Source organism: Anser anser (assembly GCF_964211835.1).
Source record: "Anser anser genome assembly, chromosome: 11".
Classification (NCBI taxonomy): domain Eukaryota; kingdom Metazoa; phylum Chordata; class Aves; order Anseriformes; family Anatidae; genus Anser; species Anser anser.
Window position 1 is genome coordinate 14,599,067 of NC_139732.1, and position 24,889 is coordinate 14,623,955.

The following is a 24,889-nucleotide window of genomic DNA, read 5'->3' on the forward strand; positions in this document are numbered from 1 at the left end:
AATCTATTCATGGGAAAAAAAAAAAAAAAAAAAAAACTTACTCAGTATGACAGCCGCCTCTCATTTTTACCCTATAGTAATTTTTTTTTATGGAAATCTCTGAGGCTATAGAGCATAGTCATGTATGGTCTTCTGCCCTTTGACTATCCCTAGAGCTCTTGGATTTGTATTCTTCCTACATGGTCCCATATGGAAAATATTTTTAAAAGTCTGACACATGAGATTTCAAAGAAAGCAAGGTAGGTGAAAATTATGAGCAATGGAAAAGTTCCCAAGGACTTAAAAAACACCATGAAAAACACAATGAAAAACATTTTATTCAACAAATTAACATTTCTATGCAGGGTTTACAACACACAGTCCACAGCATTGTGGGTAGGTCAAGTTAAAAAAATGAAAAATTGGTTATAAACACAAAGAACTCATTAGCCTTTTTCAATAGTATTTTCTGTGTTTATCTTGATACTCTGCAGCAGATCTTAAGTCACAGTCTGTAACACACTGCAAACAAGTAGATAAAACAGAAACTACAAGATCAGGCTGTTTTCATTCTATTCTTTTTTTTTTTTTTTTAAACTGTTACCAGTATAAGCTTTTACTTGAAACACAAGTACAGACACTGAGTTCATATGATAAATATCCAACTAGTGCACCTATATGCAACCATTACCTACAGAACTAGTTTTATTTCTTTCTCTTACACAGTAATTCAAAAGATAGTACTAAAAATTTCAGTTACAGCATAGAAGTGAAATAAGCATGAAAATAAAGCAATAGACAGCACTGCACAAGTGAATAATGCCTCCTGCACATCTCTCTCTTATTCACCTTCTATTTTGACAAGATACCAGAGAGCTAACATATCTGTGCATGTCTGCACAACTTTTATTCAAAAGCAGAGCTAGTCAAATATCAGAGCAAAACGTTGAACAGCCAAGTCCTCAAAAACAGAGATGCAGGGTGCAAATGTGCCATGTACTTTCTATCAGCCTATAGATTTCATTAGCTGGATGTGCAAATCTTTTTAGATAGGTTTCAAGAGTTCTAGAAAACAGCACATCTTATATTCTAAAATCATCCTCAGAAATAAAAAGTGTTAAGAGCTTTGTAATGAATTTTACACTCAGCCTTCATTAGATGAGTTGTAAATTAAATTCTTAGTTAACTACTAGAGGTCCTGACTTAGTAATTGGTTCACTTTTAATTATAAGGTAATTAGCCAGCATGGCTTTATTATTTCATCCCCAAAGTAATGTTCTGCTCTTCAAGAGCAAGATGGAGGTAAGGAGCAATTTAGTTTTAATCACAGAAATTGGGAGTTGCTTGAATTTCTCCTTCTCTCCTGCTGGCTTGGACTGTGACCCCCTTAAGCTCACGCTGCTCTCTCTCACCTGTCCCTCCCATTACTATGGGCAAGGAGGTCTCCAGCCTTTGAAGCGAGCCCTGTAGCGATAAGAATTTCACACGGTCCTCGGCTTTTTAATTTCTTGTTGAAAGACTGTGCTTAAACATGTGCTAACACAGTTTTGATTTTGGGAATATGATGCAGAGCAGATGTCAAGCCTAAAAGAACAAACCACAGACAAATTTTGACTGCAGTTTGTATGCTTGGAATATTGTAAAGGCAAATTAGCATTCTGGGTGTTGACCTCAGGTCTTTCTTGACTGGACAAAGATTTTTAATATTCTCCTCAATACTAAATGTCAGTATTTTGTAGGCTCATTTTTAAGAGTTTTTGAAGCACTCAGGCATACTACGCTTATTTTAAGCTGGAAAGGGTATATTTAGTGGCAAGTATCAAAGATATAATTATATCTATAAAACCAATCTTGTTTTAATCTTTTTTTATTATTTTTTTAAAAGATTTTTTACTTTGTATATTATACAGAGACTGATTCTACATTGGCATTTACATAAATCACACAAAGGACTAAGCAAAAGGGGAAGGGTTCAAATGACATCTATATGCAACTTGTTTTTTCTGTTCCGGGGGGTGGGCTGCAGTGTTTACGGAGCAAATCGCCTCTGACCTCCCTTCAGTCCCTGCTGAAACCGCAGCTGGGGGATGGATGGGATAAACATGCCAGAAAAGAACTGCAGGTCCAGATGCAGCATGGACTTCCGGATCACCTGCGCTTCACAAACCCTATAAGCCACAACAACATACGTAAATGCAGAGGCTTGAGGGATGAAGCAAAGAAAGGGCAGGGAAACAGAAGTAAAACAAGGCTTGTCTCTGAGCAGCTTCAAGAATAAATTGCAGCATGGGGATTGCTGACTTCAGCAAGGAATTGTGCTTGAAGACCGCCAAGTAAAAGGTCTCTAAGCTGCCCAAGCACAAGTTTGCTCTTCCATGCAATGCTCAGTGGGAAACTTCCTACATCGCAAGACATCACCTCCTCCCTTCCTCTCCTCCCCCTCCAAGAAAAGGCTATTTTTAATTCACTGATTGTAAAGCTTTCTTTCCCAACAGCAGGACAGAGGTTTAATTAAAACTCCAACTGGCACTAACATAATCCAGAGAAATCCCACCCGTTTCAGGGAATAAACCCCTGCTGAAGTTGGTTAACCAAAAGTGATGCAGTTTAGGCAGTTATCTGTACAAATCCTTGAATTCAACTGTATCTGTGTGAGAAAAGCTGCCAAAACCATTCAAATCTGTAAAACATTTTATATGACATTGAAAATGGCTTATTAAGGTCACTTGGTAAATAATGGATGAAAAACAATAAATGTATTTTAATACTTGTGTTTCTCTTACCCTTAGAAATTTACACAAGGATAAACAGAAAAAAACAGCTGGAACTCCTCATACTACTTACTCACATCCCTATCAGTATGGCAGAGAAGGCAGAGCACCTCCATTGCTAAACATACACACCCCTATAATGCTGGATTCAACTGAGTACTACTTGTGCAAATAATGTTATTGAGATCACAGGATAAATCCTGCTCTTTTCTGGAGAGTCAGCGGATTTAGGCCCTGTTTTTGGAAACACTAACGCATGCTTTATGTCAGCAGAGCACACTGGATAAATAAGATAGAATAAATATTTAAAAGACTATTTGTTTGGAATTGTATTCTAGCTATACTACTGGGAAAACAAAAATAGAATTTGGCATTGTATGAGTGTCTGTCATCTCATGGAAATGTATATTATGTTTGCAGAATCAGACATTCTGAAAATGAAATAATTGAAGGGCAATTTCCATGCAACACAGTCACATCATGGCAAAAAAGACGAACAAGCATAGGATAGTTCTCTGGACAGATCAAAAGCAAAGCCAAACAATTCTTCCAGCATGATTTATTTTACTTAAAGATCAAAAGAAAAAAAAAATAAGATAGATCAGGTGTACACTACTGGAACAAGAAAGAGGGATTACATTAATCACTAATAAATTAAACCCTGTTGTTTTGGAATGTTCCTAGCACTCACAGTTCATCAGTTAAAGATGACAAGAAATCACTAAAATAATAAACTAAATTGTCACATGGACAGAGAAGTCTTTACAGAACAGCCTGGAACTAAAAATCAGCTTTCCAAAGAAGAGAATACAATTCTACCACACTACTCTAATTCTCAATCATGCAATTTTATCAAAGGACTTTTGCTTAACGTTCTCCCTTTGGAATGGGAATGGTTATGTTGGAACCTCACTTCCACTAAAAAAGAACAAGTCAAGCTTTGGAGGTAGGGGAAGAAGCTAAAAATGTAAAGTATATAAAATCCAAAAGCTCAAATAAAATATATTTCTTAAAAATCATATAACCTTGAATCTTGGCTCATGAAATTGTGATAAAGTTTAAGACTGCAGTAGCTGTGTAAAGTATCCCTATTAGATCCATATGAGACTCTATAAATTTGCAGCACAGCACTATGTACTTTCCCTACATCAAGCTTGGGCTACAGTGATAAGCTGTCCCCCTTTTTCTAAAAACAAAAAACAAAAAAAAAAGCTTTTTCTTGGTGTCTTAGATGTTATTAAAAAAGCTGAACAGATAGATTTGATACAACGTAACTCCACCTTATCAGAGGTCTTCTCAGTGCTCATATATGCTTTTTCTTATTTCTTTTTTCCCTGAAACATCAGGTACCATTCCTACATGCTTGCAATACAGGAGAAGAGACCAAATTTTGTCTCAGGAATTTTTAGGCCCCAGAAGCAAAACATTTTTAAATGCCCACTACTTGGATGGGTGGAACACAGATGAAACATGGATGTTTTATGTTTTCCATTTGTCCTTCTTAATTCAGAGACATTTCAATTTAGATAAACAAGTATATCTTCCAACATGGATAGCTTCCATAATCACTTTATGAGATTCCTTTTTAATCCCTCTGCATCTCCCCATGTTTCCTAGTGGAAACAGCGTTTTGGGGGTTTGTCCTAAGGCTGGGAATAAGAAAAAAGAATACCTCCAATAATGATGTGGTGAAAAATGGTTTCTTGTCCAGCCCTGGTAGCAAATACAATGGGTTAAATGGTAACCCTGGTGAATCCATTAGGAGTTTTCCTGTAGATCTGACCATAGCCAAGATTTGTATCTCCTTTGTCATTAAAGATATTATAACTTGAAGAAGCACATAGAAGGAAATATTTCAAAACTTTTAAAGTGGATTTTTGTAAATAAAAAGCAATTTATGCACAGAAAGAAATGAAAAAACTTGTTACATTTTACACAAGAATGTTTTGACAGATGGATGCATTCAGACAGAAATTAAGTGAACCCAGTAAAGATTTCCTGATTATTTTTGTTTCCAACATCTTGAATATTTGAATGACTAAATACAAAACTATGCTTCTATGTCTGGAAGGCAATTAACAACAACAAAACTGAGGAAAATTCTTTCATTTTATTTGATTAAAAATAGAGCAGAGGCCAGTCCTGTAAACGATGCAAAATGCTCCTGCCACAGGAGCATTTATGCACTGAAGGGCCTAATTATGTGGTTTTGTTGCTGAAGAGCATTATGAAGTTCAAAGGAACAGCTCAAATTTAAGAAATAAACAAATGGCGGGGTTTTGGAGAGCTGACCTTCTCCAAGTCACTCTCCACCCCACCTCTGCCAGTGAGTGGACGCAGCTCACACAGCTCAAGCCACTGGGGGAGGTGCAGTTCAGACCAGACCACGATAACCCTCACGGGAGAGGGACCATCGGATCTGAGAACATTTCGAAGATCCGCGACAGAATTTCCCAACATTTCTATCTAGCACAATTCTAAATGTTTTATGATTAGAGCCTTTCTGTACAAGCTGATGTGTATAAAGAATAACTCCGAACTGAAACAGATGGATCACCTTAATAAAGGCAACTTTAATTGTGTTCCTATCCTGATAGACTGACATTGAGACGTGTTTGATGCTCCTGGGATAAAATTCACAGAAACATGCAAGTATGTATTAGCAGAGCCACTGCTCTGATGTCTCATTTTGGTGTTGGTGGTCCATTCCTGTATTACTCTTCTTTTTGGATAATCCAATATTTTTCCTCAGAATAGTATATTTTAAATACTTCAGGATAAGACTGATAGATTAAAATAGTGTCTAGTTCCTGCATACAGACAGGAGAAATCATGTTTATTCACCTGCTGTTGGATTTCATTGTCTTATGTCATGTGAACCGTCAATTAAGTTTAGTCAATTGTTTTAATTTAGTTCATAACAGGGATGCAATTAAGCCAATTCTCTGACACTGAGCTAGACAGCAGGCATAGCTGGCTTCAGAAATTATTTTTCCATATATCATTATTTTATCATTCACCTTTCAGTAAAAATAAGCATTTCCACCTCTAATCATCATCTTGATCTCTTCAAAAATAGTATTTGTAGCAATTATCAAAAATAAAGAAAAAGTATTACTTCCACTTTTCTAGTATAAATTAACTATTTCACCTGGAAATCTTTATCTTTCATGGGAATACTTAAATATCAGACTTCAGTTATCTTCCTTGTGCCTACAGAACTATGATCAGTTTATGGATGATAACTATCATCATTATATGTCTGAAATGTTACAATAACTATTTGCAATAGCACCAAGAGCATTAGCAAGCTCATTCTCCTATTTAAAGAACGTGTTAGCTGAAATTCCTTCTAAGTACCCCAGATACCAGTGTTTAAGACTACTGAAGGTTTGACTGCTTTAAAACGTTAACATGGGTTCTGTAATTAAAACTCCAAGTCTTAAAAAGCAACAAGGATTTTTTAAACTGTAAATAAAAGAATTTAGACACCACGGCAGGTTAGAGTTAAGCCTTTTCAAAAGAAGTCTCTCCTTTACCCCTTCTCTTGACTTAAGGGCTGGAAAATAAAATTGTGAGCATACTTACTACTGAAACATGTCAAGGCTGTGTGAAGCAATACTTTCCTGAACTAAATTAGCCTGGTACAGTAGGATGCCTATTACCAGCTGAGTAAAACAGTATATGATAGTATTATGTGAGGTGACAAGCAGTTTTATATACTCTAAGTGGTATTCAGTAATACAATCTATAGCTATACCTCTAACCTAAAAAACAGGTCATCCGTAAGGGTTGTCCCTTTCTAAACCATTTTATAATGTAGTTGTGTTTTTTTTTTTTGATTGTTTGTTTTAAAAAGTGTTGTGTCCTCCCCTCCTCCCCCTCCAGGAGTATCAATGGTGACCATATTTCCTTTAAATTCTGCTGCAGAACTTCTCATAAGGCTGAAAGTCTTTTCTGGTACTAGGGGAATACAGATAGAGTCTTTCTTGCCTAGGTGTTGCATATCCCTCGGTCATTTATTATTTCACATAAGCAATTACACATTTAAATCACCTTTTATCATATTAATTGTATCTTACTCTGATAATTTTGAAGAAAGTTATTTCTAGGCAAATCAGAAGATTAAAATTGAGTAAGTTTCCTAAGCTATGTTATTTCTTCCATTGCATTTCAGAATGTCTAAAACACTTACTCCGGCTACTGATCTTTTCCTTTGCCATGCCTGAAAATAGGTGAAGTGCTTCTAATAACTTCTAATTGGTTCTAATAACTCGTGGCACCTATGTTAGGAATCCATAAATTGTATGCTGTAGGACCCCATGTACCAAGTAGAGTCAGACAATAAAAGCCCCTGACAAGAAAAATACTAGATATGGTCCCTGTTCACTGACAGGCTAAAAAACATTAAGTTTCAAAATATTTATAGAATTAGTATTAACATAAGGAAACAAATTTTTAGTTTTAAAACAAAATAAGCTTTTAGTTTTAAGCACAAGATTGTGATCCGAGCTACCTTCCATTCTAAATATGGAATGTCCCTTTCAATAAAAAATAGGTTATTCTGTTACTTGGCATTGAGATACTTAAGATAATTTTTTGGATATGATCTCAGTTCACAATGTTGAAACACCCAGTTAAGCTAAGTTTCTAAAGGCATGCTTGACTATGAGCCATCATCCTCCTAAGTAGTTTTCTTATTCACGTGCTTAAAACTGGATACCTACTTAAGAAAGTGGGTGACTCATGGCCTAAATTGAGAGTTACCATATTTAATCAAACTTACATTGCTGTGAGATCAGACTGAAATATACGGAGCCCAACTCTTTACTTCTCTCACCTTTTTAAATTTTTATGCAGACTGAGTATCAAACACTTCAATCAGACAACTCCACTGAGGTGTCTGGTGCACACAGATAAAGGCACAATGCAAAGGAGGCCTGTATTGTACATCACACTAATGAAACCTCTGGTGCTATTTGTGCAGGTTATGTAGGTCTCTTCGTATCCCGTTTCCATCCATACTAGGAAATGGCAACGCTACAGCTACAATTCCTAACAACCTGTTTGACTTCAGTAACTGTCTTCTGTTACAGGAACAAATACAGTCAGTTATTCTCCTTCTCAGTCATAAGCACCATCTGCCATTTAATAGGTGCTTCAGCAACTCATTAGTCTGTACTTAAATTGACTTTGAACAGAACACTGCCATTTTATTGCTGCCGTGCTTCGCATCACCAGCTAGACCCTTAGAGTCAATACTGATAATGTTAATATCTTTGAAAACAGTTCCCAGGCTTGTGCAACCAGCACTGGAACTTTAATTTCAATCTCAGAATCCTATTCCTCACCTGATGCTTTCTGAATTCTTGAGCATGTAACATGGTCCAAGTACAACTGTACAACTTTTCAGAGTAATATTTCAAATATTTGCAAAGGAATTTAAAAATGTTTTTGGTGTGCTAAAAATCTGTTTAGAGTATACAGTTGCCCAAGAGCATGTGCAGAGTCAAGTTCTGTGCACTGAAATGGGCATGAAACGCATGTGGAAAAGTTGCTTAAAAGAGTTCCAGTAATATTTTCTGAGTAACTTTTCAAAGTGTCCATTAAGCAACAAATTAAATGGCATTTTGATGCCAATTAATCTTTGTAAAAGAACTTCCAGATGCATTTATTTCTGCATATATTCTAGCTATCGAATATAGGTTAAATCATTAAGTCTATATTGCTTAAAAAACAGCTGTAAAGTTCTTACAACTAATGTTCACCTCGTCCAAGTCTTTCAAAATAGAAATCTACGCACCCCTTTTCTTCTCTGTTTGTAATGTGCTTGCTTGTCATCTCAGAGCTTAAGTACTCAGAGATCAGTGACTGGAAAGACTAAGCAGCCTTGATCTTACAGGGACTACTTGAGCAGGTGTTGACAAGTGAATGTCTGGGAAAAATAATTAGCATTATTTGCTACTTCGAGAAGCAAAGATAAATTAACTATTCACTGAAGGCTAAGCTTATATTATCAATTGGTATCATCCTACCAAAAATTGAAAATTAAAATATAAATTACTCTCATTTTGTGGGCAAGTAGGACATTTCTGTAAGTTTTAAGCCACATATGACCTATACCTTGTCTTCTGTCCTTCCATGCTCCCACATGCTGGCTAATCACAGCTACCAAATTTGAAAGGAAAACACAGGGGTTTGCCTGTGTCATCGTGAGGAATTCACAGGTACCTTTATTTCCTGAACCCCTTTACATAACATATAAGAATAGGAGGGTCAGAGGGAGTTAACCTCTACACCTCAGTTTATTTCTTTCTCCTGCATTTTAAATTGAAAATCTAAACATCATATACTCTTTATTAGTAACAATTAATAGAGATTTTCCTACAGCTCCAGTGACATCAAGTGTGCTATAAAACATTTTAAAAATAGGTAATTGCAAAAGTTAAAGGTGAGTATCCAGAATTAAAAGCCATAACCATAGCAGCAATGGAAGATGAAAATGACCACATGCCAGTGTTGGCTAAGATTGTCTTCTCTGAAATTCTTACCAAACAGAAGAAGCTATGATCAACCTCCCCAAAAATTCTATATTCCTTTGTCTCCTACAGTCAAAGGCTTTACAAATCACGTGTTAATCTTTGTAAACTTAACCAAACATTTCCTAAAAATAATCCAATTTATGCAAGTTAGAGTGTTTATACTAAACATTTCAGAAATTAGCTCCCCCAGAAGACAAGAACCGACTATCTAAAGAACAAGCATAAAATGCCTTCCCTCCACAAAGATAATCACAACCATACATGTGGAAAGGAGAAATAACATGCCTTACTCTTTGGGATTCAGGCATTCTTTTAATTTGCCATTTGGCATTATGAGCACAGTAAACAAAGAGAGAAAATATAGAAACCATGTGACTGCTTGTTCCATAGCCTTTTGCACGCTGCTGCTGTAGAGTAGCTTTCAGATGTCAGTACAAAGCTGCCTGCTCACTGATGCTCAGTAAGAAATGTCAGGAAAGAGATAAGCAGGCTAAAAGGAGACTATTTTAGAAACATGGACTGTTCTATCATTAGTTCTATAGATAAACTTCTGGACATATTTTTGAACAGCAAATGTTATTGCCTAACCAAAGTCAGAAGGAGACAGTATTTTAATACAAAAGTAGGGGTGATTTCAGGACCTTCCTTTAACCTTGTCAAACCATTGTTTTAAGCTGCTTGTATATTTTTAAGTCTATGGTAAAATTACTGTGCTGTCAGAAAAATTGGATGAATATTTGCTGAAGATTTAATCTTAAAGGTCAAGAATAGAAAGTGACTTATCTTCAGGTAAGCATTAAGATGTCATGGAACAGAAAATAAGGGCCAAACTCTTGACAATTCTCAGTTTTGCAACAGAAGGAATTGTTCTGAAATTTCTTAACTAGGACTTCTTAAGGTATCTGAAGAAATGCTTTCTGATCACTGTTTCAGCATACAAGCTCTAATGCTTTAAATGGTATGCAAAGGGCATGCCACTTAGCTTTGGGGAACATTATGAATAAAGTTAAAAATATTTGCCCAGCTTCACAGCAAAAAGTCTACTAAATTAGTTCTACAGCTGCTCATGAGTATTAACATCGAAGAGGTGCTAAATTAGGTGCAACCCCCACCATATTTTACTCTTCAACTGGTTCTACAATGCAGGAGAATGTGTGTGGATCAGAAAGGAGAAGTGGCTTTAGACCACTTTATATAGCACAGTATGGACACAAAAGACCAGACTGGTGACAGACAATATAACATGCAATTTTCTTGAGGTGATCATGTAAAGGCACATTCAATCTACAGTTGACCATTACCTGCAAACATATTGAAATGTTCTTTCATAATATACTTTTATAACACTTTAACATATTTTTAGAAGTCGTCTTAGTCATATCTAAATGCACCCCAAAGTGATTTAATTTAGACCACAATTAATTTTCCTCTCCCCTACATGGGGAGTACAAACAGTATAAAAAGCTCCTAAATGAAACAGGAAATATTTTAATGCTAGCACAGATGTCAGCCAGTCATGATGCAAGGCAAAAGTCAGCAAAGAATATGACCTATTGGGTACTCTTTTCTTCTCACATTGCTATAAATCATGAGTAACTCCATTGAACTCTGGCTTCTTATACTGAAGAAAATGAGATAAGCCAGAGAATAAGATCCTTGATTAATCTGGAGAAGTTTTGCTCCATCTGAAATACTTAGTTACTTTCAACGTCATCATTTCCTCAATAGATTCATTTGGCTTGCACAGGTCATGCCGCTTTGCGTCACTCTCAGAAGGTGGCTTTTAACAGCAATACTCTTTGCATTGTAGGTGTTACAGAGGGTTTTCTGTGCATTTCCATGTTTGTAAGAGGCAAAAGTTACTTCACACCATAGCAGCAGCAGAATTCATAGTGTGAGAGCTAAATGAGTTTTAATGGGTACTTGTCATTTGCTCCAATTTATAACAAAAACTCTTGAGAGCAAAGGAAAATAAGTGGAGAAATGTAGTGCTACAGACCATAGTGCTAGATTACTGACATTTAACATAATGGTGCTTTCTCAGTGCTATTTTCTCAATACTATTACTGCTCCAAACATTAACGCTTGAATGCCCTGTTTCTACTTTTATATTAATGAAATTGCCTTGTATTGAGTTAGACAGACTCCTCAGAATGATCCCAGCAGACATTGCTGGACCTCTACTTTATCTTGCTCAGAAGAGGCAATGTTTTAGACCAGGTAATTAGCAGGTCCTTCAGGACTCCCCCTGCATGTCAAATCAGATGATCCTGATAACACTATTCAATTAGCATTTAGCGAATGCTACTGGATTACATATACTACCAAACAAATTATCCACTACATTTAGAAAATCCCCGAACTGGCATACAAACCAGAGCAGAGTTAGGCTGTTTGGACCATAAAGCCATCTACCTGCAGTGTAGAATACAGAAGCTGTTTGTTAGCTGTTTAACGCACTTGCTAAAATAAAACCTGGAGGGACCACTTACTTCAAAGTATGTTTTATTTTGAAAGATTAAGCAAAACTATTAAAATATTGAAAAAGAACGAACATTGTTCACATCAGGGAAATTCACTGAGTTAAATCATCAAGGCCATTGTCCCTTTAAGCACTATATCCGTTCACTGTCTACCTCACACTTCTGTTTGAAAAACAAGAAAATAGGGTTTCATTCACACCAGCTGTTACAAGAAGAATATTTTAGAAATATTGCCAGCCCCTAAGTAAACATCTAGTGAAAGGCCTAGGCCTCAACTCATGTTTGATCTGTTGCTGCGCTTTGTGGGCCATAACTGGTCTCAATGCAAAGCTAAAGGAAACACTGTTAAACCAACAGGTAGTATCACACCCCATCTGTAGTGGTACAAATGAATTAAGATGAGATGCATCAACATCCAAGCCCTACATTTTCTTCATTTGTACAAGATGTATTTTTTTTCAGTTGTGTAATTTGGCAAGCCTGTCACCAGTAGGTTCAGCTAACATACTGAGCCATGTGCAGGAGGTACCAGAAGACTCACTCAGCACGTGTTCTTCCTGCTGACATCCACCCCCCCTGCACATTGCACATACAAGCATAGCGTACACCCTAGGAATATCTTCAGCCCCAGGTAGGTCTTTTTTCTGACACTTAAGAACAAAACCAGCAAGGAGCTGTCTGTGCCTTGCCTCTATGTTTCCAGATCAGAGACCTACAGCATGATGCTTGCAGTCTGGAAGAAACAACTGCAGCTGCTGAACTGAATGGTTTAAGCTGTAAAAAGTGGAAAACACTCTGACTAAAGCCTCAGGTCACTTGCAAGCTTTTCTGTGCAACCAAAATATGTTATTCCACTGCTAGCCTATTCAAAACTGCCAGCAAACGGGTTAGTAAGAAAAACAATAAATGTTATAAGAGCTGGCAACTTCAAGCCTATGAAACAGGGCTGATAAACTCAGCAAGACTTTTGATTGCCTCAGAGAAAAGGTACTATAAAACTGCAATTACTACTTTGTCTCATTTACAGTAGGTACCTAAGGCAGCCCTGAGACTTAAAAACTTACGGGCCATAACTTCAAGAAAAGAAGTTACTGGACAGGCAGTGAATATAGAACCAGACTGAACAAAGTAACGATGAGACAGTATACACTACCGTTTCTTCTTTACCTGAAAAAACTCTCATGAAGTGTCTGTAAATAGGACATTAAATGTTTTCAAGATAGACACGTGTTCACTAGGAAGATAAATCTGTCTATAAAAAGCATTTGTCATGTTGAACTCCACGGTCTTTTAGATAAATTTCAGTACCAAATACCGTTTCCTCTCTTTAAACCCAGATTATCCTTCTTCCTCCTACCCACTGGCTAGATGACCCTTCTGAACTAAATACCATGTTCCAGTATAAAATCCTCACATCATACAGAGTACAAGCCAACCTTCAGAGCATGTTCTAGATATATTCAGTGACAGTGTGCTTCTTTATCTGCAGAAGGTAAAATACTGCTGTGTAGTTCTGCCTTGTTTTCTGTTGGGTTTTATCTTGGAGTATTTGAATAATTAAGACCTTAAGGCTTAGGAAACACACCAGTTACCTATTTTGAGTGCACGTTCTCAAGCGGGCATGTGAACTAATTTTTTGAAATGCTGAAGGATGTACCATCTCTGTTAAAGCTATGGATTAGTTGCCTAGGTGCTGCTACCACAAGAAAGTCCTGAACACCCTACACCACTCCCGTGATAAAACTCCGAATAACCAAAATCTTGCATAATAGAGAAACAAGAGCTATATCAACACAGAACTCCTTGTTTTTATAAGACAAATGGCCCTCTAACAATATCTGATGGAAGGTTTTCCCATCAGGCTTTGAGTTCTGATTAAGTTACCCAAATTAATTTGCTGATTAAGTGTAATACCTTGCCATTACTCACTCTGAGCGGCATCTCAAAGATTTCAGCAATGTTGAGATTTTCTGCAACTTTAGGCAGAAAGCTTTCTACCAGATTGTATCCCAATGCACCTACCACCAGATGATATTGAGTCTTCACTCCTGATGACTTCTATCTTCACTTCTTTCAATAAAATTCAATATGCAAAGTTTCATTTTATAACACTTGTTTTCAGAATCTGCAGATTACAGAGCTGAGAACTTGCAAACTGTTATCCTCAAAAAACATTGCCTGATGCTTTGTGTACACCCACGTGACGCATCACCAATAACGACAGGATGGATTAAGTTTTTTGTAGTGTAGTGAAAGGTCTTCTTGAAGTTCATTTTGTGTGCCTGGAGTCACTGTGTACTGTATGACAGATTCTCGAAAGACCAAGTCTATGCTAACACAACACAGAAAACTTAGGAAACTGCCACTGAAAGAAATCAAAAATGGACAGGGAATTAAATAAGTCATCTTAATTTTTTTTAAAACCCATAACTTGAATTATGGCACAAGCTGTGCTTATTATTTTGAATCAGCAGGAAAATGGGGGAAAGGAAAGGAAGCAAAAGACTCTGAAAAAAATACCTTCATTAAAAATACAAAAAAAAAAAAAAAGAAAGAAAGAAAGAATAACGTTGCAAAAGACAAACTACAAAGGCTAAATAGCTGCTCCCCCAAAACATAATCTAGCCTAAGTTTTTAATCACACACTGTATCAACTGAACAATGTCTTGACTAAATCTTCAATGGCCTGGCTCTGCAGTAGATTCTCTTGCATTAGATATTTTGCAAATAATATTCTATACAGAGAAGAGTTTCCTGGATATACAATGATAGAGCATGGCAACTCAAAAGCAATAAAGGAATGAAATGGGAAGGGTAAGAACTGTCCCATTTTAAGAAGCCAAAGCAGGCGACGCTGCTTTGCTTCAATGTATGCCATTGCATTATGTTACAAATGCACACCAAAGTGCATTCCTGATCACTTCTCCGTATTGTTTGTGCAGTAACAGAAAACACTTAATTACAAAATGAAAACCTTAAGTCTGTAAACTGCTCCTCAATGTATTTTTTACTTTTATTCCAACATTTCCAAATGCCATGTAAATCTGGCCACCATAATGGAAATTGTACTTAAAAGCACACCCCAGGCTGAGATAGTAGTAAGCGTTTTTCCCCTGGAAAAATAGTCAGTGGCCATTAGTTAAAGTCCTTGTCTATGTTTAAAAAAAGGCTGAGGTCAGAGCAACAGTAACAGTGCTCAATCTGCACAGCTCATTTCTTAGGTTATATGGAAACTATTTTAACTAAGCTATCACTAACTATGCATGTCAAATTAAGCAATAAACCCCCAAAATGAAGGTTCGGGTGCAATCAGATTTTTTTCAAGCCTTCTAGGCTAATATCGCTCCCTAAATATCTGAAGTACAGTTGTCATTCATCCGATTTCCTTTGTTCCATGAACAGATCAATGGTGAAGCATTACCCATATAACTGTTTTTGGTAAACAGATTGAAAAATATCAGGCTTTCCCACCTTCCCCCTCCTGGTTGCTATTATTTTTGTACTGACACGGCAACCTGATATAAATCTCAGCCTCGGATATAAAAGCAAAAACATCCTCTGCCTCCCTTTTCGTATCAAAAGAACACATCTTCCTTCATTCAAGAATTCAAAGCAATTTCTATGACTTTCAGGTATTAGTCACTGCAGGATGGGTACAGAAAGCTGCATCACCACCTCAATAGAACTGTAGGAGGGAAGAACACTCAAAGATAAATCTGCATCCTCCCAACCAGACTCCCTTAATGCAAGCTTAAGCTCTACAATCCTTCCCACTCCTGACACTGCTGCAATTCCAGTCAATGAGATTAGTTGTACGGAGGAAGCAGGGAAGTAACCCAGCTAAGCCTTGGAATTAGAGGATAGGTCTATATGCAGTGGTTTGGGAACAGCTGCCATCTGATCACAGAGAAGCCAGGTAGAGTGATGTGCAGGCTGAGGTCTGCTACATGGCTGAGTTAGGCCTGCAATTCAGTGACAAACTGCTGGAGTTCTTGGGGGTTTGAGACTGTCCTCACCAAGGAAACACTGTCATCGTGAGTCAGCTTGACATCATCTCTACGCAGCCTTAAAGTTAGCAACACAACACATTAGCATGCCAGTCAGCTAAGGATGCTTGGTGCTTGAGGATATAGGAGCTGATGTAGGTATGTTAGCTTTTCTGAATAGCACCCCATTGGAAATGCAAAGACTGGCTTTCCTAAATCCAACTTTTGAAAGCTCTTCCCCACAACGACCTGCAATGGCACAAAAGAGCATCTCACTTCATATGCTGCACAGTCATATTGTCATAAGAAGAAACGTCACCTCAGGTGAGTGATCCTGAACACAGGTCACAGCATTATCAGGAACAAAACCAGTATAATATTTAAGTGGTTCTTATTTGCCTACTGTCATCTGTCCCCCAGCAAAGCAGCTCTCCTCTCTTGGCACTACTTATTCAGGGCTGCTTGAAGATCTTTTCCGGGCAATGGTTCCCTTCCAGCAGCAGCTGCTGCACTCACCTTAAAGTGAATATTTGTCAGCCAGGAGCTCAGGACTATCAGCAGCAAGCATTTAGTACAGTCATTACAAGACTCTAAAAGACAAGTATCATGGAAGTACGGTACAGGACTGTCCCAGCAGTACTTCAGCTTCTTAGTACTCTTTCCTTCTAGCAGGATCAGCAGAGCTATTGTGTTAGCCACCTTGCTATCACTGGCAGTAATGAAACTGAATTGAACCATTAGTATAAATAGAAAATACACAAAATCAAGAACACAGATCTCCCTGTAGCAAGGTAGCTGCTCTAATTATTTAGCAGCAATTAACAAAGAGGGGAGCTTAATTTCACATCCCTAGACCAGCTGTCATGCTTTTGCAAAAGAATTATATCTTCAATAAGTTTCTCTTATTTGTAGGCAGCTCCGTGCCAGACACATCCCAGGTCAGCAATTATCATCTAATTGTGCAAGTCAAAGACCGGGGAATCTGTCTCTAGGATATTGTGCCTTAGCAACAGTGGAAATTGCAATGGTGGAAAACAGCCAGGTAGCTCCAGGTGCCATTTTCCTTCCAGAACTACTGAATGCAAGTTAGCCTCAAATTATTTCCAAGGTAAGTCAAGAAATCTTGATTTTGAAAATCATTCAACTCAGATCATTCAACTCAGCAGAGATGAGATTCTCCTGTAATCTTAAATCTACTCTGGATAATTAATTTGGATTAGGAACACAGGCTTTGATCCTACAAACCTGTGATTAATAGGTATATGAATAATCCCATTAAATCTGGCCTCCTATTGTCCATTTGCAGAAATGCTGCAGTCTGCATAGGTTCATTATGAAGAAGCAGATTTGCTGCGTGCTGCATGTTGGAAAATAAAATGGAAATGCATATGGCCATAGGCCAGGCTTTGTTTTCTGTTTTAGACCAGGTAATGGATCATGGCACCCTCAGTAAGTTTGCAGATGACACCAAGCTAAGTGCGTGTGTCGATCTGCTCGAGGGCAGGAAGGCTCTGCAGGAGGATCTGGATAGGCTGGAGCGATGGGCTGAGGTCAACTGTATGAAGTTCAACAAGGCCAAGTGCCGGGTCCTGCACCTGGGGCGCAACAACCCCAAGCAGAGCTACAGGCTGGGAGATGAGTGGCTGGAAAGCTGCCTGGCCGAGAAGGACCTGGGAATATTGGTTGATAGTTGGCTGAATATGAGCCAGCAGTGTGCCCAGGTGGCCAAGAAGGCCAACAGCATCCTGGCCTGTATAAGAAGCAGTGTGGCCAGCAGGTCTAGGGAAGTGATTGTGCCCCTGTACTCGGCTCTGGTGAGGCCGCACCTCGAGTACTGTGTTCAGTTTTGGGCCCCTCGCTACAGGAAGGACATGGACGTGCTCGAGCGAGTCCAGAGAAGGGCGACCAAGCTGGTGAGGGGTCTGGAGAACAAGTCTTACGAGGAGCGGCTGAGGGAGCTGGGCTTGTTCAGCCTGGAGAAGAGGAGGCTCAGGGGCGACCTTATCGCTCTCTACAGTTACCTTAAAGGAGGCTGTAAAGAGGTGGGGGTTGGTCTGTTCTCCTACGTGCCTGGTGACAGGACGAGGGGGAATGGGCGAAAGTTGCGACAGGGGAGTTTTGGGTTGGATGTTAGCAAGTACTTCTTTACCGAAAGGGTTATTAAGCATTGGAACGGGCTGCCCAGGGAGGTGGTGGAGTCACCATCCCTGGAGGTCTTTAAAAGACGTTTAGATGTAGAGCTTAGCGATATGGTTTAGTGGAGTACTTAGTGTTAGGTCGAAGGTTGGACTCGATGATCTTGAGGTCTCTTCCAACCTAGAAATCTGTGATACTGTGATGGCTATATGACCTTCAAGTGACAACTGATGAAAATATTCCATTTCCATGAAGGTATTTGAGATCATTTACATGCTTGTATTTTGGACTAATGGTCTTGTTTTTTTCTCCCTGAAAGGAGAATCTCCACAGCATGCTTTTAAGTTTTTACCCCTACATTTTCAGGAGTACCTGAAATCAGTGCTGCAGTTTCCCAGCTTCTTACTCCAATTCTAATTGCTCAGCTTGTATTGTTTGAGGAGTAAGAGAAACACAGGGCGGCTTAATGCACAGTAAAGTCTGCTGTTGTCCTGTTTATTGGAACGCTAAAGGGAATCCCTCAGGCATCTGAAGATGGGGTAGGAAAAGGTTGCTTAAAATAACAATCTTATTTTAAACATGGATTACAGATTGCACAGTCCTTTCCTCATAGCAGAGAGAGTGAGGGAACCAAATCACATGACTATCCACATACTTTGTGAATACAGTCATATGGGTTAAGAGGCACAAAATCTAAACAAAGTCACCCAAGAAACACATTAATGCTAGAATAAACACACGGATGTTTAAATTAGAATGAGGTCTCCATAATGGCTTTGCCTTGTTATTTTGAGAAGTGATGAAGCACCGCACACATCCCATTTGTAACAGTCACCTTCCACTTTCTCCTTGTTAGGAACTGTTCTGCACCCACGGAGTCGAAAGGGTTTGTCTTGTAAAAACAACTGACAAGCTGTATATCATGAGGACTGTACAGTCTAAACACAAGTGTTTGTAGCTACATTTCCATGGTTACAGCAAAAATCAGTTATAATATTCTCAGAGCTTGCTGTCCATTCTTCCTTAGACTATCTGGCATAAGTGTTTATTGCTTTTTGACAGTACAGTATTGCAGAAATATTTTTAGCTCTGGCAATCCAATTTCTTATTTAAATCAAACTCAAAATGAGTTAACTTTCAGTCTGCCAAAGGATGTCAGGCAAAGCTTTCACTGATTTGATTTTGCTTTAGCTTGTGATAGAGAAGTTAAACAGTTCAACAAGAAAATGTCCTAAAATCCTAGAAATTCATTATTTCAATTCCATTTTTACCCTTTTGAATTTGATATAAAACGCTGCTGTTTATGGAATTGTGGAGGCTTGCAATACCTCATCAGTAGTCTGAATAATATAACTATATATTCAAAGGATCTCAAAACAGATGGAGAAAATTACTTATGCAAGGGCTGCAACATTGCAGGAGGCAAGCATAATTTACAATAAATGAGGCAGAGGTTGGTGATCGCTGCGTATTTACATGTTCTTCCATAAATTCAGTCAAACTTGATAGAAACTGCTTTTCTCTAGAGTCATCAATAGTCTGCCTACTGACACAGAATGAGACTCGCAGAACTGAAACTCCAACCCAGCATTTCTTGTAGAAGGTGTCTGGGAATCAACTAGCAGACCATATCTCAACTTTTTTGATAATATAAATTAAAAAGCCTCTTAAGGCAAAGCATGGTCTTCAACCACAGCTGCTTTAAAAGCAGACACATATTGCAACTAGATCCAAAAGCGACGTTGTCTTCTCCCATTGCATCCTGAGGCCTGTTGTCTTTCTAAAAATAATTGTTAAATAGGATTAAATTCTTTTGGTAAGAAAAAGTCTTGGCTCTGCCCACCAGCGGAAAAACTTCCATTCACGCTCCAGTAAGGAGATGTATGATAGCACAAAAACTTCATGCTCTCCACTCTAAGTGCTTGGATAGTTCTCCAAGTAGATGATTTCTACAGGGCAGTTCCATTTTTATGCCTACTCATTCTCAGTGTTAATCTTCTGTGGCTGCCAGCAGAAATTTAATAGTATTTCAGTGACCCTTTGTCCTTAAGACTGAACCATTTTATTACTTTTCATATTTTCTTTGAAACTGGGAATCTTTTTATTCACATTAATGTTTCACCCATGATTCCAGGTTGAGCGGCAAAGCAGAGGGGTCCATTACTCTGTGAAGGGGCGCTCCCCCAAGGGCCTTTCTTCAGCTGATCCAACCAGAAACATTTATGCAGAAGTGAAGATAGAAAAAGTCAGGCAGAGGTAAGTGTAAATATAGCAAACAATCAGTCTGAACTTACAGTATGGCTTTTTCAGCTAGTGTATTTGAGCTAGTATTGTATTTTAGCTACTGTATTTTTCAGCTAGTGTATTTGAGTACACAGATTTTGTTAACATGTTAATAAAGTTTTACATTTGTGGAAAATAGGATTCTTAAAGATAATGCTAGAGAAACAGAATCTTTTGCCTGCTAATCACTTTGTTTCACAACACTAAGATTTATGCCCTTGCATGACGCCTTGCCACTCTTAATGGATAGTGTCTTCAGCATTTCCAGGCACTGGAAAAATACTATTGCCTCTTAAGTGGAAGACATACACTAGATAAAGGGATGTGCTCAAATTCATACAAGCAGCCTGTGACTAACATTAGGAATCATACTCTGTTCAGTGCCTCATCTGTTAAATCATCCCTTGAGGAATAAGCTCCTGATATCAGTAGCATAAACGCAGTCCTACACAAGTCAGAAAGACTGTACTGGATTAAGAAAATATGACCCTCAACAAAAAGTAAATTCTCTGTTAAGACTAAACCAGACTTCAATTCTCATACGACCTGAAGCATTTACTGTTTAGATTTTTATATCAGTACTACATTCCTCTATATACCTCTTCCTGAGTTGTTCCCGTGGGACCAAATCTCATGATCTCATGATAGTAAAACTATGTGATTAGTCCTAAGTTCCCCCCAAATACCAAAGAATAGTAATTTACCTGAAAACAGTCTGAATGAAAACCCAAGCCTCTGGCCCAGAACAGAAAGATTATGGGTCGAAGATGCTGCCCAGGGCCCTCAGTAATAACAGTGAGTACAGAAGCAGTTTGGACACACCTACAGCAAGGAAGGCCTAGCAGCAGCACTGATACTAAGTAAAACTGTGCTTTAAATACCCTTTCACGCCCTCATGAAATTGAGCCCACAATCCACCCGCCCATAACAGGCATTATTAATAAAGAATACTAAGCAATACTAAGCTGGGTAGACTTACAGTACAGGTTTTTATTGTCTGCACTACTTGCCTTGGATTTTTTAAGATGTCCTTACTATGATGTGACTGTCCCAGTTTTTGAAGCAGATGGAACAGTTTGCTGATGTTTCAGTGATGTAGGAACATATGGTCTTAGATATTTATAGTAAGAGCCCTGGGACTTCCATATATCAGGAAAGCCTGCAAGCTGCCATCTGGGATTCTGAAGTCTACTTTGTCAGTGATACACATTTTACATTGAGGCTTTAGGTTTCTGTCTGGAATATATAAAGCTAAGAATAGTGCACACAGTAAAGTCTAGTTTGAAGATCTCTATAGAAATAAGATCCTATTTAAAATCAGTCCTTTGAAAGATGATCAATACTTGTCAGAGAAGTTTATAAAGTAATTTTAGCTGTCTTTGTAGTCCAGCTCATGGAAGAAATTCTCAGATTTTGGATAAAACTGAAGACTTAGTGCATTTTGGAGATGTTGCATTTCCAAACTAGACAGGCTGGCAGTTCAAAAGTTGCTGGCAGTTCAAAAGTTTGGAGAATCTACCAGCACAGTCCACATGCAGCATAGAGTAGTAGATGAGTTCATTTTTTTATCAGTCACTCTAGCTGAGGGCAGTCAGAAGGAGAAAAGGAGGAAGTTTGACTCAGTAGCAGTCCACTGACAGATTTCCCCCTCCTTGTGTTTATTAGTTCTGATAAAATACTAAGCAGTGTATAATCAATAAGAAGGTATTGAAAACAATTAAGTAACAAGCTACAAATAGACTGTGCAGCCCACAGAACTTTGACAATCCTAGTCCTGTTGAGTCCTACACAACATTAATTTCTTTTTTTAGTCTTAAAAAGGAGTTGATTGCTACACCTGCACTGCAGATGATGGTAGTTTTTATATGAAGAATATTAACGCCAAATTTTAATGTGTGTATAAATGAACCCTTACCACATTATTTCTTTTCATTAATTTGAATTGTAGCAGCATGAGATTCATTTTTTTGCCAGGAACAGTGATGGACCACTGTACAGTGACCCACTTACATGCCTGATAACAGTGACAGATGAGAATTACAACTTGCCAGTATTCACCCAGGAGTTTTATCAGGTAGCACTCACGGAAAATACAGCTGAACATGAAAACTGTTCTTACGCAATAACCTGGGCTGTAAAATTATGAGTCAACCCTAGCTGTGAGCAAGGGCAATAATTTACTTAGAACTCAGCTGTGCAATCCTTACTTCAGTGAGAATTAAAGTTTTTTGCATAGTACTTGCAGGCGCATTTGAAAGATTCATAGATTCTTATCTTGGAGAGGCATGATCATTCTTGAAGTAACAAAACCTTTAAGAAAAAGCTTTGGGTTCAGCTGTGAAAAAGACACTAAAAGGTATTAAATACTGGATTACTTGAATTGCTTCTAAAGCTATTTTTGGGATTCTGAAGCAGAAGCCTCAGGTATCAAATAGTTTTCATTTCATATTGGCAAAAAAACTGGACTGATAACATTGCAGGATTCTGGATTGTAGGCCAGTGCTGTGAAGCATTGCTTCACAATACAGATCATTTTAAAGACTGCTGTAGAACCCCACTTATCAGACAGATCACTTAAATGATTATCCTGACTTCCCTTGTCATCAGATCTTGAATGCTTAAAGGAGATTATCTCTTGTCAAATAAGATCACAGACCCCATGGCAGGCAGAACAGTGTCCTGTTAAAGAATTTCTACTTCTACATCAAATATTTACTTTGCCAAGAAGCCTTGGAAGCTCACTTGTGTTTTGTTGCCAGGTCTCAGCAGCTCTTGTTATGTTTTCATAAATGTTGTTGATATAAACAACTCTCTAACCTTCTCACAAAGGCGACCTTGACTCTATTGTTACTAAATTCCTGCCCCTGACAACAGCACTTTGCTTATGATAATAGATCAGTGGCTCTACAGCATTCTATAGTTGCAGAGACCGTCAGTAGTATTACACACTAAGTGGTTACCATTACAACCATACTCTTTTCTTCCATCGTTTTACACGTGAAGAAAGCCTAGACCCACGTAGTTTAATACTCAAACAAGGAAAAACATGGCATCACAAATAAAGGTACTTATCAGTTATAAATAACAAGTCAATATTTTCATGAGTTGAGATAACACCTCTTTTGGCCAATGCATGGGTAGGTGTCTTACCTGTTAATGATTGTACATAGGCCTGATCTGTGCATGTGTGATTGAATGCAGATACTCATACGCATAGTTTTGTGCCTTCAAGCTTTTATTGGAATAAATATATATTGGCTAGCAACACATTTTTGCTGCTTTGATGTGTGAGAGCCATCTATGTAGGTATGCATGAACACTTACCTGCTCCTGCATGAAGCTACATTTGAACAACAGTCAGGAACCTATTTGTATAGTTTGTTCACTGTCACTCAGTCACAGAATGGCTAACCAACCCAAGATGGTAAAAAACAGAATGAAAGCTCACAGCTAATAACGTTATTCTAAATACCACATGCACACAGACACATTCACACACAAATTGTGCCAGAGAGAAAGCACTGCTTTCTTTTTAAAACATCTGTTTTAATCAAGTCAAATTTCTACCCTACCTCCAGGATAAAATATAGTTATAAAGCAATGGGTGAAGTCATAATCAAAGTACCAGATATCAAAGGATTTGTAATAACACAAGCATTGGACATACTAACTTGGTGTGTCTACACACCTGTAGGAACTCTTCAAAATACCAAGTGGCTCCATAAGCTTTTATAGCATGTCAGAGCTATCTTCCCCATTTTCCATTTTTCCACATTTGACAAGGTCTTCTTTCCTTACCACAAAATTATTTTTGAGGATGTGACTTGCTTAGGATAGCAAAATGCTTTGATGAACTGAGCCCAGCTTCAATAAGATGGACACCTTTTTCTTGCAAGCTCGATATTTGTTTTTTAAAATACCATGTGAGGGCTTAAGAGTGAGATAAACAGCACAAAACAGAAGTGATTCCAAGAATCCTTGATAACTATCTGGCCCGTTAAGATGTTGTCATTATTATAGAAGGTGGAATGCTTGATCTCAGAGGGGACAGATTAACACACCAGACTTGGAAACTTTACTCTAATAGCTAGCTGTCAAAGGAGTGCTGACATCTTAGAGAATTGCACCCTGGAGTATCAAATAATGTTTAGTTACTCTGTAGCATAATCACTTCCATATGTAGACAGCTATGACAAAGGTTAAGGGTAGACATAACTTTGTTCCCACTACACTCAGTGATAAAATTTTCACTAACTTCACTAGGAGCAGAATCAGGCTAATTCTAGTCTGATACTTTGTCATAAAGATTAGCTCACTGTTTTGAAATCTAATCACACTTCCATAAATACTGTGAGGAGAGGTGGATGTATTGCACAGCGGATTTGTTAATTTCAGGTACAGAACATGAGTCCTATGCAAAAACACGTGTTCTCTTCCTCCTCTCCCTACTCTGCTTTTTTTTCTTGAATTCACATGGTTAATTTATCCTAACTTGTTTTTCTAGGATTACTAAGACATGGATACTGTATATATTTATGAAGTTCACAGCAGTACAGGGCTTTGGCTACTTAAGCTTTCTAGATGTTACAATAATGCTCCTAAAATAATATTAAATTCACTAATTCTAAACTAAAAACTGGAGAAAAATGTATTAGGTACTGTATATAAACAATATAACAATTACAGTAGATTGTACCGATCTCTTCACT

General features: G+C 38.0%; 1 long non-coding RNA gene across 1 annotated transcript in view; it reads right to left on the bottom strand.

The window, feature by feature from the left end:
- Positions 1 to 292: 292 nt before the first annotated feature.
- The window catches only part of LOC310879860, a 56,370-nt gene continuing 31,773 nt past the window's right edge, over positions 293 to 24,889 (bottom strand). Inside the window, exon 3 of the long non-coding RNA XR_014571187.1 lies at positions 293 to 2,147. This is a non-coding gene — a long non-coding RNA (uncharacterized lncRNA). The remainder of the gene's footprint in view (positions 2,148 to 24,889) is intronic.